The sequence below is a fragment of the Chiloscyllium punctatum genome, chromosome 22, assembly GCF_047496795.1.
Source record: "Chiloscyllium punctatum isolate Juve2018m chromosome 22, sChiPun1.3, whole genome shotgun sequence".
In the NCBI taxonomy this organism is placed as follows: domain Eukaryota; kingdom Metazoa; phylum Chordata; class Chondrichthyes; order Orectolobiformes; family Hemiscylliidae; genus Chiloscyllium; species Chiloscyllium punctatum.
This window is the reverse complement of record NC_092760.1, coordinates 3,738,316-3,754,027: the sequence shown is the minus strand read 5'-3', so window position 1 is coordinate 3,754,027 and position 15,712 is coordinate 3,738,316.

The window sequence follows — 15,712 nt, the reverse complement described above, 5'->3', positions numbered from 1 at the left end:
AGCCCCTCTGTTTCAGCCCCTCTGTTTCTCGCCCTCTGTTTCAGCCCCTCTGTTTCTCGTCCTCTGTTTCTGCCCCTCTGATTTAGCCCCTCTGTTTCAGCCCCTCTGTTTCAGCCCCTCTGTTTCTCGCCCTCTGTTTCAGCCCCTCTGTTTCGCGCTCTCTGTTTCAGCCCCTCTGTGTCAACCACTCTGTTTCTCGCCCTCTGTTTCAGCCCCTCTGTTTCTCGCCCTCTGTTTCAGCCCCTCTGAATCAGCCCCTCTGATTCAGCCCCTCTGTTTCTCGCCATCTGTTTCTGCCCCTCTGACTTAGCCCCTCTGTTCAGCCCCTCCGTTTCAGCCCCTCTGTTTCTCGCCCTCTTTTTCAGCCCCTCTGTTTCTCGCCCTCTGTTTCAGCCCCTCTGATTCAGCCCCTCTGTTTCAGCCCCTCTGAATCAGACCCTCTGTTTCTCGCAATCTGTTTCAGCCCCTCTATTTCAGCCCCTCTGTTTCAGCCCTTCTGTTTCAGCCCCTCTGTTTCAGCCCCTCTGTTTCTCGCCCTCGGTTTCATCCCCTCTGTTTCTCGCCCTCTGTTTCTGCCCCTCTGTTTCTCGCCCTCTGTTTCAGCCCCACTGTTTCAGCCCCTCTGTTTCAGCCCCTCTGTTTCAGCCCCTCTGTTTCTCACCCTCTGTTTCAGCCCCTATGTTTCTCGCCCTCTGTTTCAGCCCCTCTGTTTCTCGCCAACTGTTTCATCCCCTCTGATTCAGCCCCTCTGTTTCTCGCCCTCTGTTTCAGCCCCTCTGTTTCTCGCCCTCTGTTTCAGCCCCTCTGTTTCAGCCCCTCTGTTTCAGCCCCTCTGTTTCAGACCCTCTGTTTCTCGCCCTCTGTTTCAGTTCCTCTGTTTCTCGCCCTCTTTTTCAGCCCCTCTGTTTCTCGCCCTCTGTTTCAACCTCTCTGTTTCTCGCCCTCTGTTTCAGCCCCTCTATTTCCGCCCCTCTGTTTCAGCCCCTCTGTTTCTCGCCCTCTGTTTCAGCCCCTCTGTTTCTCGCCCTCTGTTTCAGCCCCTCTGTTTCTCCCCCCTGTTTCAGCCCATCTAATTCAGCCCCTCTGTTTCAGCCCCTCTGATTCAGCCCCTCTGTTTCAGCCCCTGTGTTTCAGCCCCTCTGTTTCATCCCCTCTGTTTCTCGCCCTCCGTTTCTCACCCTCTGTTTCTCGCCCTCAGTTTCAGCTCTCTGTTTTTCGCCCTCTGTTTCAGCCCCTCTGTTTCTCGCCCTCTGTTTCAGGCTCTCTGTTTCAGCCCGTCTGTTTCAGCCTCTCTGTTTCAGCCCCTCTGTTTCTCGCCCTCTGTTTCTCGCCCACTGTTTCAGCCCCTCTGTTTCTCGCCCTCTGTTTCAGGCCCTCTGTTTCTCGCCCTCTGTTTCAGCCCCTCTGTTTCTCGCCCTCTGTTTCAGCCCCTCTGTTTCTCGCCCTCTGTTTCAGCCCCTCTGTTTCAGCCCCTCTGTTTCAGCCCTTCTGTTTCAGCCCCTCTGTTTCAGCCCCTCTGTTTCTCGCCCTCTGATTCTGCCCCTCTGTTTCTCGCCCTTTGTTTCAGCCCCTCTGTTTCAGCCCCTCTGTATCAGCCCCTCTGTTTCTCGCCCTCTGTTTCAGCCCCTCTGTTTCTCGCCCACTGTTTCAGCCCCTCTGATTCAGCCCCTCTGTTTATCGCCCTCTGTTTCAGCCCCTCTGTTTCTCGCCCTCTGTTTCAGCCCCTCTGTTTCAGACCCTCTGTTTCTCGCCCTCTGTTTCAGCCCCTCTGTTTCATCCCCTCTGTTTCTCGCCCTCCGTTTCTCACCATCTGTTTCTCGCCCTCAGTTTCAGCTCTCTGTTTTTCGCCCTCTGTTTCAGCCCCTCTGTTTCTCGCCCTCTGTTTCAGGCTCTCTGTTTCAGCCCGTCTGTTTCAGCCTCTCTGTTTCAGCCCCTCTGTTTCTCGCCCTCTGCTTCTCGCCCACTGTTTCAGCCCCTCTGTTTCTCGCCCTCTGTTTCAGGCCCTCTGTTTCTCGCCCTCTGTTTCAGCCCCTCTGTTTCTCGCCCTCTGTTTCAGCCCCTCTGTTTCTCGCCCTCTGTTTCAGCCCCTCTGTTTCAGCCCCTCTGTTTCAGCCCTTCTGTTTCAGCCCCTCTGTTTCAGCCCCTCTGTTTCTCGCCCTCTCATTCTGCCCCTCTGTTTCTCGCCCTTTGTTTCAGCCCCTCTGTTTCAGCCCCTCTGTATCAGCCCCTCTGTTTCTCGCCCTCTGTTTCAGCCCCTCTGTTTCTCGCCCACTGTTTCAGCCCCTCTGATTCAGCCCCTCTGTTTATCGCCCTCTGTTTCAGCCCCACTGTTTCTCACCCTCTGTTTCAGCGCCTCTGTTTCTCGCCCTCTGTTAGAGCCCATCTATTTCTCGCCCTCTGCTTCAGCCCCTCTGTTTCTCACCCTCTGTTTCAGCCCCTCTTTTTCAGCCCTTCTGTTTCAGCCCCTCTGTTTCAGCCCCTCTGATTCTCGCCCTCTGTTACAGCCCCTCTGTTTCTCGCCCTCTGTTTCTGCCCCTCTGTTTCTCGCCCTCTGTTTCTGCCCCTCTGTTTCTCGCCCTCTGTTTCAGCCCCTCTGTTTCAGCCCCTCTGTTTCAGCCCCTCTGTTTCAGCCCCTCTGTTTCTCACCATCTGTTTCAGCCCCTCTGTTTCTCGCCCTCTGTTTCTCGCCCACTGTTTCATCCCCTCTGATTCAGCCACTCTGTTTCTCGCCCTCTGTTTCAGCCCCTCTGTTTCTCGCCCTCTGTTTTAGCCCCTCTGTTTCACCCCCTCTGTTTCAACCCCTATGTTTCTCGCCCTCTGTTTCAGCCCCTCTGTTTCTCGCCCTCTGTTTCAGCGACTCTGTTTCCCCCCCCTGATTCAGCCCATCTGATTCAGCCCCTCTGTTTCAGCCCCTCTGATTCAGCCCCTCTGTTTCAGCCCCTCTGTTTCAGCCCCTCTGTTTCAGCCCCTCTGTTTCATCCCCTCTGTTTCTCGCCCTCTGTTTCAGCCCATCTGTTTTTCACCCTCTGTTTCAGCCCCACTGTTTCTCGCCCTCTGTTTCAGGCTCTCTGTTTCAGCCCGTCTGTTTCAGCCACTCTGTTTCTCGCCCTCTGTTTCAGCCCATATGTTTCTCGCCCACTGTTTCATCCCCTCTGATTCAGCCCCTCTGTTTCTCGCCCTCTGTTTCAGCCCCTCTGTTTCTCGCCCTCTCTTTCCGCCCCTCTGTTTCAGCCCCTCTGTTTCAGCCCATCTATTTCTCGCCCTCTGTTTCAGCCAATCTGTTTCAGGCCCTCTGTTTCATCCCCTCTGTTTCAGCCCCTCTGTTTCTCGCCCTCTGTTTCAGCCCTTCTGTTTCTCGCCCTCTGTTTCAGCCCCTCTGTTCCTCGCCCTCTGTTTCAGCCCCTCTATTTCAGCCCCTCTGTTTCAGTCCCTCTGTTTCTCGCCCACTGTTTCTCGCCCTCTGTTTCAGCCCCTCTGTTTCAGCCCCTCTGTTTCAGCCCCTCTGTTTCTCGCCCTCTGTTTCTCGCCCTCTGTTTCAGCCCCTCTGTTTCTCGCCCTCTGTTTCATCCCCTCTGTTTCTCGCCCTCTGTTTCAGCCCCTCTGTTTCAGCCCCTCTTTTTCAGCCCCTCTGTTTCAGACCCTCTGTTTCTCACCCTCTGTTTCAGCCCCTCTGTTTCTCGCCCTCTTTTTCAGCCCCTCTGTTTCTCGCCCTCTGTTTCAGCCTCTCTGTTTGTCGCCCTCTTTTTCAGCCCCTCTGTTTCCGCCCCTCTGTTTCAGCCCCTCTGTTTCAGCCCCTCTGTTTCTCGCCCTCTGTTTCAGCCCCTCTGTTTCTCGCCCTCTGTTTCAGCCCCTCTGTTTCCCCCCACTGATTCAGCCCATCTGATTCAGCCCCTCTGTTTCAGCCCCTCTGATTCAGCCCCTCTGTTTCACCCCCTCTGTTTCAGCCCCTCTGTTTCAGCCCCTCTGTTTCATCCCCTCTGTTTCTCGCCCTCTGTTTCAGCCCCTCTGTTTTTCGCCCTCTGTTTCTGCCCCACTGTTTCTCGCCCTCTGTTTCAGGCTCTCTGTTTCAGCCCGTCTGTTTCAGCCCCTCTGTTTCTCGCACTCTGTTTCTCGACCGCTGTTTCAGCCCTTTTGTTTCTCGCCCTCTGTTTCAGCCCCTCTGTTTCAGCCCCTCTGTTTCAGCCCCTCTATTTCAGCCCCTCTGTTTCTCTCCTTCTGTTTCTCGCCCTCTGTTTCAGCCCCTCTGTTTCTCGCCCTCTGTTTCAGCCCCTCTAATTCAGCCCCTCTGATTCTGCCCCTCTGTTTCTGCCCCTCTGTTTCTCGCCCTCTGTTTCAGCCCCTCTGTTTCTCGCCCTCTGTTTCAGCCCCTCTGATTCAGCCCCTCAGTTTCAGCCCCTCTGAATCAGCCCCTCTGATTCAGCCCCTCTGTTTCTCGCCCTCTGTTTCTGCCCCTCTGATTTAGCCCCTCTGTTTCAGCCCCTCTGTTTCAGTCCCTCTGTTTCTCGCCCTCTGTTTCAGCCCCTCGTTTTCAGCCCTTCTGTTTCAGCCCCTCTGTTTCAGCCCCTCTGTTTCTCGCCCTCTGTTTCAGCCCCTCTGTTTCTCGCCCTCTGTTTCTGCCCCTCTGTTTCTCGCCCTCTGTTTCAGCCCCTCTGTTTCAGCCCCTCTGTTTCAGCCCCTCTGTTTCAGCCCCTCTGTTTCTCGCCTCTGTTTCAGCCACTCTGTTTCTCGCCCTCTGTTTCAGCGACTCTGTTCCCCCCCCCTGATTCAGCCCATCTGATTCAGCCCCTCTGTTTCAGCCCCTCTGATTCAGCCCCTCTGTTTCAGCCCCTCTGTTTCAGCCCCTCTGTTTCAGCCCCTCTATTTCATCCCCTCTGTTTCTCGCCCTCTGTTTCAGCCCCTCTGTTTTTCGCCCTCTGTTTCAGCCCCACTGTTTCTCGCCCTCTGTTTCAGGCTCTCTGTTTCAGCCCGTCTGTTTCAGCCACTCTCTTTCTCGCCCTCTGTTTCAGCCCCTCTGTTTCTCGCCCACTGTTTCATCCCCTCTGATTCAGCCCCTCTGCTTCTCGCCCTCTGTTTCAGCCCCTCTGTTTCTCGCCCTCTGTTTCAGCCCCTCTGTTTCAGCCCCTCTGTTTCAGCCCATCTATTTCTCGCCCTCTGTTTCAGCCAATCTGTTTCAGCCCCTCTATTTCAGCCCCTCTGTTTCAGCCCCTCTGTTTCTCGCCCTCTGTTTCAGCCCTTCTGTTTCTCGCCCTCTGTTTCAGCCCCTCTGTTTCTCGCCCTCTGTTTCAGCCCCTCTATTTCAGCCCCTCTGTTTCAGTCCCTCTGTTTCTCGCCCACTGTTTCTCGCCCTCTGTTTCAGCCCCTCTGTTTCAGCCCCTCTGTTTCAGCCCCTCTGTTTCTCGCCCTCTGTTTCTCGCCCTCTCTTTCAGCCCCTCTGTTTCTCGCCCTCTGTTTCATCCCCTCTGTTTCTCGCCCTCTGTTTCAGCCCCTCTGTTTCAGCCCCTCTGTTTCAGCCCCTCTGTTTCAGAACCTCTGTTTCTCACCCTCTGTTTCAGCCCCTCTGTTTCTCGCCCTCTTTTTCAGCCCCTCTGTTTCTCGCCCTCTGTTTCAGCCTCTCTGTTTGTCGCCCTCTTTTTCAGCCCCTCTGTTTCCGCCCCTCTGTTTCAGCCCCTCTGTTTCAGCCCCTCTGTTTCTCGCCCTCTGTTTCAGCCCCTCTGTTTCTCGCCCTCTGTTTCAGCCCCTCTGTTTCCCCCCCCTGATTCAGCCCATCTGATTCAGCCCCTCTGTTTCAGCCCCTCTGATTCAGCCTCTCTGTTTCAGCCCCTCTGTTTCAGCCCCTCTGTTTCAGCCCCTCTGTTTCATCCCCTCTGTTTCTCGCCCTCTGTTTCAGCCCCTCTGTTTTTCGCCCTCTGTTTCAGCCCCTCTGTTTCTCGCCCTCTGTTTCAGCCCCTCTGTTTCTCGCCCTCTGTTTCAGCCCCTCTGTTTCCCCCCCCTGATTCAGCCCATCTGATTCAGCCCCTCTGTTTCAGCCCCTCTGATTCAGCCCCTCTGATTCAGCCCCTCTGTTTCAGCCCCTCTGAATCAGACCCTCTTGTTCTCGCCCTCTGTTTCAGCCCCTCTATTTCAGCCCCTCTGTTTCAGCCCTTCTGTTTCAGCCCCTCTGTTTCAGCCCCTCTGTTTCTCGCCCTCTGTTTCATCCCCTCTGTTTCTCGCCCTCTGTTTCTGCCCCTCTGTTTCTCGCCCTCTGTTTCAGCCCCTCTGTTTCAGCCCCTCTGTTTCAGCCCCTCTGTTTCAGCCCCTCTGTTTCTCACCCTCTGTTTCAGCCCCTATGTTTCTCGCCCTCTGTTTCAGCCCCTCTGTTTCTCGCCCACTGTTTCATCCCCTCTGATTCAGCCCCTCTGTTTCTCGCCCTCTGTTTCTGCCCCTCTGTTTCTCGCCCTCTGTTTCAGCCCCTCTGTTTCAGCCCCTCTGTTTCAGCCCCTCTGTTTCAGACCCTCTGTTTCTCGCCCTCTGTTTCAGTTCCTCTGTTTCTCGCCCTCTTTTTCAGCCCCTCTGTTTCTCGCCCTCTGTTTCAACCTCTCTGTTTCTCGCCCTCTGTTTCAGCCCCTCTATTTCCGCCCCTCTGTTTCAGCCCCTCTGTTTCAGCCCCTCTGTTTCTCGCCCTCTGTTTCAGCCCCTCTGTTTCTCGCCCTCTGTTTCAGCCCCTCTGTTTCTCCCCCCTGTTTCAGCCCATCTAATTCAGCCCCTCTGTTTCTGCCCCTCTGATTCAGCCCCTCTGTTTCAGCCCCTCTGTTTCAGACCCTCTGTTTCAGCCCCTCTGTTTCATCCCATCTTTTTCTCGCCCTCCGTTTCTCACCCTCTGTTTCTCGCCCTCAGTTTCAGCTCTCTGTTTTTCGCCCTCTGTTTCAGCCCCTCTGTTTCTCGCCCTCTGTTTCAGGCTCTCTGTTTCAGCCCGTCTGTTTCAGCCTCTCTGTTTCAGCCCCTCTGTTTCTCGCCCTCAGTTTCTCGCCCACTGTTTCAGCCCCTCTGTTTCTCGCCCTCTGTTTCAGGCCCTCTGTTTCTCGCCCTCTGTTTCAGCCCCTCTGTTTCTCGCCCTCCGTTTCAGCCCCTCTGTTTCTCGCCCTCTGTTTCAGCCCCTCTGTTTCAGCCCCTCTGTTTCAGCCCTTCTGTTTCAGCCCCTCTGTTTCAGCCCCTCTGTTTCTCGCCCTCTCTTTCATCCCCTCTGTTTCTCGCCCTCTGATTCTGCCCCTCTGTTTCTCGCCCTCTGTTTCAGCCCCTCTGTTTCAGCCCCTCTGTTTCAGCCCCTCTGTTTCTCGCCCTCTGTTTCAGCCCCTCTGTTTCTCGCCCACTGTTTCAGCCCCTCTGATTCAGCCCCTCTGTTTATCGCCCTCTGTTTCAGCCCCTCTGTTTCTCGCCCTCTGTTTCAGCCCCTCTGTTTCAGACCCTCTGTTTCTCGCCCTCTGTTTCAACCCCTCTGATTCAGCCCCTCTGTTTCAGCCCCTCTGTTTCTCGCCCTCTGTTTCTGCCCCTCTGTTTCTCGCCCTCTGTTTCAGCCCCTCTGTTTCAGCCCCTCTGTTTCAGCCCCTCTGTTTCAGCCCCTCTGTTTCTCGCCTCTGTTTCAGCCACTCTGTTTCTCGCCCTCTGTTTCAGCGACTCTGTTCCCCCCCCCTGATTCAGCCCATCTGATTCAGCCCCTCTGTTTCAGCCCCTCTGATTCAGCCCCTCTGTTTCAGCCCCTCTGTTTCAGCCCCTCTGTTTCAGCCCCTCTATTTCATTCCCTCTGTTTCTCGCCCTCTGTTTCAGCCCCTCTGTTTTTCGCCCTCTGTTTCAGCCCCACTGTTTCTCGCCCTCTGTTTCAGGCTCTCTGTTTCAGCCCGTCTGTTTCAGCCACTCTCTTTCTCGCCCTCTGTTTCAGCCCCTCTGTTTCTCGCCCACTGTTTCATCCCCTCTGATTCAGCCCCTCTGCTTCTCGCCCTCTGTTTCAGCCCCTCTGTTTCTCGCCCTCTGTTTCAGCCCCTCTGTTTCAGCCCCTCTGTTTCAGCCCATCTATTTCTCGCCCTCTGTTTCAGCCAATCTGTTTCAGCCCCTCTGTTTCAGCCCCTCTGTTTCAGACCCTCTGTTTCTCGCCCTCTGTTTCAGCCCTTCTGTTTCTCGCCCTCTGTTTCAGCCCCTCTGTTTCTCGCCCTCTGTTTCAGCCCCTCTATTTCAGCCCCTCTGTTTCAGTCCCTCTGTTTCTCGCCCACTGTTTCTCGCCCTCTGTTTCAGCCCCTCTGTTTCAGCCCCTCTGTTTCAGCCCCTCTGTTTCTCGCCCTCTGTTTCTCGCCCTCTCTTTCAGCCCCTCTGTTTCTCGCCCTCTGTTTCATCCCCTCTGTTTCTCGCCCTCTGTTTCAGCCCCTCTGTTTCAGCCCCTCTGTTTCAGCCCCTCTGTTTCAGAACCTCTGTTTCTCACCCTCTGTTTCAGCCCCTCTGTTTCTCGCCCTCTTTTTCAGCCCCTCTGTTTCTCGCCCTCTGTTTCAGCCTCTCTGTTTGTCGCCCTCTTTTTCAGCCCCTATGTTTCCGCCCCTCTGTTTCAGCCCCTCTGTTTCAGCCCCTCTGTTTCTCGCCCTCTGTTTCAGCCCCTCTGTTTCTCGCCCTCTGTTTCAGCCCCTCTGTTTCCCCCCCCTGATTCAGCCCATCTGATTCAGCCCCTCTGTTTCAGCCCCTCTGATTCAGCCCCTCTGTTTCAGCCCCTCTGTTTCAGCCCCTCTGTTTCAGCCCCTCTGTTTCATCCCCTCTGTTTCTCGCCCTCTGTTTCAGCCCCTCTGTTTTTCGCCCTCTGTTTCAGCCCCTCTGTTTCTCGCCCTCTGTTTCAGCCCCTCTGTTTCTCGCCCTCTGTTTCAGCCCCTCTGTTTCCCCCCCCTGATTCAGCCCATCTGATTCAGCCCCTCTGTTTCAGCCCCTCTGATTCAGCCCCTCTGATTCAGCCCCTCTGTTTCAGCCCCTCTGAATCAGACCCTCTGTTTCTCGCCCTCTGTTTCAGCCCCTCTATTTCAGCCCCTCTGTTTCAGCCCATCTGTTTCAGCCCCTCTGTTTCAGCCCCTCTGTTTCTCGCCCTCTGTTTCATCCCCTCTGTTTCTCGCCCTCTGTTTCTGCCCCTCTGTTTCTCGCCCTCTGTTTCAGCCCCTCTGTTTCAGCCCCTCTGTTTCAGCCCCTCTGTTTCAGCCCCTCTCTTTCAGCCCCTCTGTTTCAGCCCCTATGTTTCTCGCCCTCTGTTTCAGCCCCTCTGTTTCTCGCCCACTGTTTCATCCCCTCTGATTCAGCCCCTCTGTTTCTCGCCCTCTGTTTCTGCCCCTCTGTTTCTCGCCCTCTGTTTCAGCCCCTCTGTTTCAGCCCCTCTGTTTCAGCCCCTCTGTTTCAGCCCCTCTGTTTCTCGCCCTCTGTTTCAGTTCCTCTGTTTCTCGCCCTCTTTTTCAGCCCCTCTGTTTCTCGCCCTCTGTTTCAACCTCTCTGTTTCTCGCCCTCTGTTTCAGCCCCTCTATTTCCGCCCCTCTGTTTCAGCCCCTCTGTTTCAGCCCCTCTGTTTCTCGCCCTCTGTTTCAGCCCCTCTGTTTCTCGCCCTCTGTTTCAGCCCCTCTGTTTCTCCCCCCTGTTTCAGCCCATCTAATTCAGCCCCTCTGTTTCTGCCCCTCTGATTCAGCCCCTCTGTTTCAGCCCCTCTGTTTCAGCCCCTCTGTTTCAGCCCCTCTGTTTCATCCCCTCTTTTTCTCGCCCTCCGTTTCTCACCCTCTGTTTCTCGCCCTCAGTTTCAGCTCTCTGTTTTTCGCCCTCTGTTTCAGCCCCTCTGTTTCTCGCCCTCTGTTTCAGGCTCTCTGTTTCAGCCCGTCTGTTTCAGCCTCTCTGTTTCAGCCCCTCTGTTTCTCGCCCTCAGTTTCTCGCCCACTGTTTCAGCCCCTCTGTTTCTCGCCCTCTGTTTCAGGCCCTCTGTTTCTCGCCCTCTGTTTCAGCCCCTCTGTTTCTCGCCCTCTGTTTCAGCCCCTCTGTTTCTCGCCCTCTGTTTCAGCCCCTCTGTTTCAGCCCCTCTGTTTCAGCCCTTCTGTTTCAGCCCCTCTGTTTCAGCCCCTCTGTTTCTCGCCCTCTCTTTCATCCCCTCTGTTTCTCGCCCTCTGATTCTGCCCCTCTGTTTCTCGCCCTCTGTTTCAGCCCCTCTGTTTCAGCCCCTCTGTTTCAGCCCCTCTGTTTCTCGCCCTCTGTTTCAGCCCCTCTGTTTCTCGCCCACTGTTTCAGCCCCTCTGATTCAGCCCCTCTGTTTATCGCCCTCTGTTTCAGCCCCTCTGTTTCTCGCCCTCTGTTTCAGCCCCTCTGTTTCAGACCCTCTGTTTCGCGCCCTCTGTTTCAGCCCCTCTGTTTCTCACCCTCTGTTTCAGCGCCTCTGTTTCTCGCCCTCTGTTAGAGCCCATCTATTTCTCGCCCTCTGTTTCAGCCCCTCTGTTTCAGCCCCTCTGTTTCAGCCCCTCTGTTTCAGCCCCTCTGTTTCTCGCCCTCTGTTTCAGCCCCTCTGTTTCTCGCCCTCTGTTTCAGCCCCTCTGTTTCAGTCCCTCTGTTTCTCCCCCTCTGTTTCTCCCCCTCTGTTTCTCGCCCTCTGTTTCCGCCCCTCTGTTTCAGCCCCTCTGTTTCAGTCCCTCTGTTTCTCGCCCTCTGTTTCATCCCCTCTGTTTCTCGCCCTCTGTTTCAGCCCCTCTGTTTCAGCCCCTCTGTTTCAGCCCCTCTGTTTCAGTCCCTCTGTTTCTCGCCCTCTGTTTCATCCCCTCTGTTTCTCGCCCTCTGTTTCAGCCCCTCTGTTTCAGCACCTCTGTTTCAGACCCTCTGTTTCAGACACTCTGTTTCTCGCCCTCTGTTTCAGTCCCTCTGTTTCTCGCCCTCTTTTTCAGCCCCTCTGTTTCAACCTCTCTGTTTCTCGCCCTCTGTTTCAGCCCCTCTATTTCCGCCCCTCTGTTTCAGCCCCTCTGTTTCAGCCCCTCTGTTTCTCGCCCTCTGTTTCAGCCCCTCTGTTTCTCGCCCTCTGTTTCAGCCCCTCTGTTTCTCCCCCCTGTTTCAGCCCATCTAATTCAGCCCCTCTGTTTCAGCCCCTCTGTTTCAGCCCCTCTGTTTCATCCCCTCTGTTTCTCGCCCTCCGTTTCTCACCCTCTGTTTCTCGCCCTCAGTTTAAGCCCCTCTGTTTCTCGCCCTCTGTTTCAGGCTCTCTGTTTCAGCCCGTCTGTTTCAGCCCCTCTGTTTCAGCCCCTCTGTTTCTCGCCCTCTGTTTCTCGCCCGCTGTTTCAGCCCCTTTGTTTCTCGCCCTCTGTTTCAGCCCCTCTGTTTCAGCCCCTATGTTTCTCGCCGTCTGTTTCTCGCCCTCTGTTTCAGCCCCTCTGTTTCTCGCCCTCTGTTTCAGCCCCTCTATTACAGCCCCTCTGATTCTGCCCCTCTGCTTCAGCCCCTCTGTTTCTCACCCTCTGTTTCAGCCCCTCTTTTTCAGCCCTTGTGTTTCAGCCCGTCTGTTTCAGCCCCTCTGATTCTCGCCCTCTGTTACAGCCCCTCTGTTTCTCGCCCTCTGTTTCTGCCCCTCTGTTTCTCGCCCTCTGTTTCAGCCCCTCTGTTTCAGCCCCTCTGTTTCTCGCCCTCTGTTTCAGCCCCTCTGTTTCTCGCCCTCTGTTTCTGCCCCTCTGATTTAGCCCCTCTCTTTCAGCCCCTCTGTTTCAGCCCCTCTGTTTCTCGCCCTCTGTTTCAGCCCCTCTGATTCAGCCCCTCTGTTTCAGCCCCTCTGAATCAGACCCTCTGTTTCTCGCAATCTGTTTCAGCCCCTCTATTTCAGCCCCTCTGTTTCAGCCCTTCTGTTTCAGCCCCTCTGTTTCAGCCCCTCTGTTTCTCGCCCTCGGTTTCATCCCCTCTGTTTCTCGCCCTCTGTTTCAGCCCCTCTGTTTCTCGCCGTCTGTTTCAGCCCCTCTGTTTCTCCCCCCTGTTTCAGCCCATCTAATTCAGCCCCTCTGTTTCAGCCCCTCTGATTCAGCCCCTCTGTTTCAGCCCCTCTGTTTCAGCCCCTCTGTTTCAGCCCCTCTGTTTCATCCCCTCTGTTTCTCGCCCTCCGTTTCTCACCCTCTGTTTCTCGCCCTCAGTTTCAGCCCCTCTGTTTTTCGCCCTCTGTTTCAGCCCCTCTGTTTCTCGCCCTCTGTTTCAGGCTCTCTGTTTCTGCCGTCTGTTTCAGCCCCTCTGTTTCAGCCCCTCTGTTTCTCGCCCTCTGTTTCTCGACCGCTGTTTCAGCCCCTTTGTTTCTCGCCCTCTGTTTCAGCCCCTCTGTTTCAGCCCCTCTGTTTCTCGCCATCTGTTTCTCGCCCTCTGTTTCAGCCCCTCTGTTTCTCGCCCTCTGTTTCAGCCCCTCTATTACAGCCCCTCTGATTCTGCCCCTCTGATTCAGCCCCTCTTTTTCTCGCCCTCTGTTTCAGCCCCTCTTTTTCAGCCCTTCTGTTTCAGCCCCTCTGTTTCAGCCCCTCTGATTCTCGCCCCCTGTTACAGCCCCTCTGTTTCAGCCCCTCTGTTTCTCGCCCTCTGTTTCAGCCCCTCTGTTTCTCGTCCTCTGTTTCTGCCCCTCTGATTTAGCCCCTCTGTTTCAGCCCCTCTGTTTCAGCCCCTCTGTTTCTCGCCCTCTGTTTCAGCCCCTCTGTTTCGCGCTCTCTGTTTCAGCCCCTCTGTGTCAACCACTCTGTTTCTCGCCCTCTGTTTCAGCCCCTCTGTTTCTCGCCCTCTGTTTCAGCCCCTCTGAATCAGCCCCTCTGATTCAGCCCCTCTGTTTCTCGCCATCTGTTTCTGCCCCTCTGACTTAGCCCCTCTGTTCAGCCCCTCCGTTTCAGCCCCTCTGTTTCTCGCCCTCTTTTTCAGCCCCTCTGTTTCTCGCCCTCTGTTTCAGCCCCTCTGATTCAGCCCCTCTGTTTCAGCCCCTCTGAATCAGACCCTCTGTTTCTCGCAATCTGTTTCAGCCCCTCTATTTCAGCCCCTCTGTTTCAGCCCTTCTGTTTCAGCCCCTCTGTTTCAGCCCCTCTGTTTCTCGCCCTCGGTTTCATCCCCTCTGTTTCTCGCCCTCTGTTTCTGCCCCTCTGTTTCTCGCCCTCTGTTTCAGCCCCACTGTTTCAGCCCCTCTGTTTCAGCCCCTCTGTTTCAGCCCCTCTGTTTCTCACCCTCTGTTTCAGCCCCTATGTTTCTCGCCCTCTGTTTCAGCCCCTCTGTTTCTCGCCAACTGTTTCATCCCCTCTGATTCAGCCCCTCTGTTTCTCGCCCTCTGTTTCAGCCCCTCTGTTTCTCGCCCTCTGTTTCAGCCCCTCTGTTTCAGCCCCTCTGTTTCAGCCCCTCTGTTTCAGACCCTCTGTTTCTCGCCCTCTGTTTCAGTTCCTCTGTTTCTCGCCCTCTTTTTCAGCCCCTCTGTTTCTCGCCCTCTGTTTCAACCTCTCTGTTTCTCGCCCTCTGTTTCAGCCCCTCTATTTCCGCCCCTCTGTTTCAGCCCCTCTGTTTCTCGCCCTCTGTTTCAGCCCCTCTGTTTCTCGCCCTCTGTTTCAGCCCCTCTGTTTCTCCCCCCTGTTTCAGCCCATCTAATTCAGCCCCTCTGTTTCAGCCCCTCTGATTCAGCCCCTCTGTTTCAGCCCCTGTGTTTCAGCCCCTCTGTTTCATCCCCTCTGTTTCTCGCCCTCCGTTTCTCACCCTCTGTTTCTCGCCCTCAGTTTCAGCTCTCTGTTTTTCGCCCTCTGTTTCAGCCCCTCTGTTTCTCGCCCTCTGTTTCAGGCTCTCTGTTTCAGCCCGTCTGTTTCAGCCTCTCTGTTTCAGCCCCTCTGTTTCTCGCCCTCTGTTTCTCGCCCACTGTTTCAGCCCCTCTGTTTCTCGCCCTCTGTTTCAGGCCCTCTGTTTCTCGCCCTCTGTTTCAGCCCCTCTGTTTCTCGCCCTCTGTTTCAGCCCCTCTGTTTCTCGCCCTCTGTTTCAGCCCCTCTGTTTCAGCCCCTCTGTTTCAGCCCTTCTGTTTCAGCCCCTCTGTTTCAGCCCCTCTGTTTCTCGCCCTCTGATTCTGCCCCTCTGTTTCTCGCCCTTTGTTTCAGCCCCTCTGTTTCAGCCCCTCTGTATCAGCCCCTCTGTTTCTCGCCCTCTGTTTCAGCCCCTCTGTTTCTCGCCCACTGTTTCAGCCCCTCTGATTCAGCCCCTCTGTTTATCGCCCTCTGTTTCAGCCCCTCTGTTTCTCGCCCTCTGTTTCAGCCCCTCTGTTTCAGACCCTCTGTTTCTCGCCCTCTGTTTCAGCCCCTCTGTTTCATCCCCTCTGTTTCTCGCCCTCCGTTTCTCACCATCTGTTTCTCGCCCTCAGTTTCAGCTCTCTGTTTTTCGCCCTCTGTTTCAGCCCCTCTGTTTCTCGCCCTCTGTTTCAGGCTCTCTGTTTCAGCCCGTCTGTTTCAGCCTCTCTGTTTCAGCCCCTCTGTTTCTCGCCCTCTGTTTCTCGCCCACTGTTTCAGCCCCTCTGTTTCTCGCCCTCTGTTTCAGGCCCTCTGTTTCTCGCCCTCTGTTTCAGCCCCTCTGTTTCTCGCCCTCTGTTTCAGCCCCTCTGTTTCTCGCCCTCTGTTTCAGCCCCTCTGTTTCAGCCCCTCTGTTTCAGCCCTTCTGTTTCAGCCCCTCTGTTTCAGCCCCTCTGTTTCTCGCCCTCTCATTCTGCCCCTCTGTTTCTCGCCCTTTGTTTCAGCCCCTCTGTTTCAGCCCCTCTGTATCAGCCCCTCTGTTTCTCGCCCTCTGTTTCAGCCCCTCTGTTTCTCGCCCACTGTTTCAGCCCCTCTGATTCAGCCCCTCTGTTTATCGCCCTCTGTTTCAGCCCCACTGTTTCTCACCCTCTGTTTCAGCGCCTCTGTTTCTCGCCCTCTGTTAGAGCCCATCTATTTCTCGCCCTCTGCTTCAGCCCCTCTGTTTCTCACCCTCTGTTTCAGCCCCTCTTTTTCAGCCCTTCTGTTTCAGCCCCTCTGTTTCAGCCCCTCTGATTCTCGCCCTCTGTTACAGCCCCTCTGTTTCTCGCCCTCTGTTTCTGCCCCTCTGTTTCTCGCCCTCTGTTTCAGCCCCTCTGTTTCAGCCCCTCTGTTTCTCGCCCTCTGTTTCAGCCCCTCTGTTTCTCGCCCTCTGTTTCTGCCCCTCTGATTTAGCCCCTCTGTTTCAGCCCCTCTGTTTCAGCCCCTCTGTTTCTCGCCCTCTGTTTCAGCCCCTCTGTTTCGCGCTCTCTGTTTCAGCCCCTCTGTTTCAGCCACTCTGTTTCTCGCCCTCTGTTTCTGCCCCTCTGTTTCTCGCCCTCTGTTTCAGCCCCTCTGTTTCTCGCCCTCTGTTTCAGCCCCTCTGAATCAGCCCCTCTGATTCAGCCTCTCTGTTTCTCGCCCTCTGTTTCTGCCCCTCTGACTTAGCCCCTCTGTTTCAGCCCCTCTGTTTCAGCCCCTCTGTTTCTCTCCCTCTTTTTCAGCCCCTCTGTTTCGCGCTCTCTGTTTCAGCCCCTCTGTTTCAGCCACTCTGTTTCTCGCCCTCTGTTTCTGCCCCTCTGATTCTCGCCCTCTGTTTCAACCCCTCTGATTCAGCCCCTCTGTTTCAGCCCCTCTGAATCAGCCCCTCTGTTTCTCGCCCTCTGTTTCTGCCCCTCTGTTTCTCGCCCTCTGTTTCAGCCCCTCTGTTTCAGCCCCTCTGTTTCAGCCACTCTGTTTCT